The following is a 1742-nucleotide window of genomic DNA, read 5'->3' on the forward strand; positions in this document are numbered from 1 at the left end:
AGCTTTGCAAGCATTGACTTGGATACAGCCAAGAGGTTTACGTATATCTATGGACTACTCGTATTCCACGTGTAATCGTCATGACCAAAATCCTAGTTATCTCAGAACCGGTTTAAGCTTCGGGTAATCTTTCACAGATTCTTATGCAAAGACGCTTATAAGATAACAGTTAATAATATTATATTCGGCAAGTCCACAGGATAACTTGACAAAATGTAGATCATACAACGAAGTTATGAGTAAGAAAGTTCTAGTCTTGAGTAAATTTCCAAATAATGACATGCAAAACAACCTGACAGCCCTCAAAAGTCGATAAAAAAAACATTGGATTTAAAAAAATGTTAAAGATTGTACGTTTTTTAGATGTGAATTTTAGAGATTGCTCCGCTTTTAGTGTAGAAAAACTCGTACGAATTTCATTACAGGACCGAGTTCAATCTAAAAGGCGTGAACTATAATTTTTGAGCACATACAGAGTACTCTGTGAACTCGGAGGAAACAAAGTACAGAGTCGAAATTGGGGTTTATTTAACGGTTTATGGAGATTTTGTCGGTTGATATTTGTTCAAAACTGTATTTTTCGGTTACAGACATTATGTGAACCTATAAATTCTTCCGAAGCGATGACAGAAACAGAACTTTTGATTGTTTACGTATCGTTTCATACGAGTTCACAGAATGCTCGCTTGTATGTTTAAATTTATTTTATAAAATTCTATTATAAAAATAAAATTTTATTTATTTGATATTTTTCAAAATTAACTCAGCAAGAATTCGTAGCTTCTTAACTGAATTTGGCCCCATAAGGAATTAATGATTGATAAACTAATTTTTATAATATAAAAAGGAATAGTCTGTAAATTAGTTGCGAAAAAACTGTATTGCCTTCTAAAAATTAGAAAAATGTCCTGTTCTCCGTTTTTTATCAGTTTTCAGGGACCTCCATATTCTTTTAAATGTTATAAGTTTGAAATTCACTCTGAATTAAAATTGTTTCGTATGCATTACAGTTTTCGAGTTATAGGTATGTATTGGATTGGAGCCGGACGTCGTGCGATTTCGGATTATATTTTATCGGTTGCTAATGTCTAAATATGTCTTCAAATAATAATCTATCAAAAATCCTACATTTTCTTATTAATCAACGAAAACATTTCACATTTTGAGCTGGTTCTACGAGGATGACGGTCATTGTCTGGTCCATTGCACGTGGAATGCTCCTCACAGTCTATTCGACGGCTGCACGTACGCCGGAGTACAGTCAATTTTGACCTCCCTCGGCTCAGCGGGTGAGAAATGATGTTGGCAACAACCACGGACGTAAGAAATATAGGGACGGAGACTTTAAAGTGCTAATATGGGCGAGGGACCGGCTTGCGCGGTGAGCCGGTCGGCCATATTGGTAGGCGAAGTTCAGGTGCTAAATTCAAACGGAGAACCACGAGATTACTTAGGATTTTACACAATGTATCGAGACGGTACACTGAAATACTGAATATACTTACGGATTATACACACCAATATTCATGTATAGATGATGAGGTATTCGAAAAGGTAAATTGGCAATTGATGGGATTAGTGTAAAAAGAGAATCAGTGACACAATAAAAAAACAAAATTCGAAATACCACTTTTCTGCGCTTTTCAACAGTTGTAACGTACAAAAATTATTTCTCCCAAAACCATTTTTTTCTGCCATATCTTTTTTACACCAAGTACCCGCAATTAAGTAAAGTAAAACAA

Source organism: Neodiprion pinetum, chromosome 1 (genome assembly GCF_021155775.2).
Source record: "Neodiprion pinetum isolate iyNeoPine1 chromosome 1, iyNeoPine1.2, whole genome shotgun sequence".
NCBI classification, from domain to species: Eukaryota; Metazoa; Arthropoda; class Insecta; order Hymenoptera; family Diprionidae; genus Neodiprion; species Neodiprion pinetum.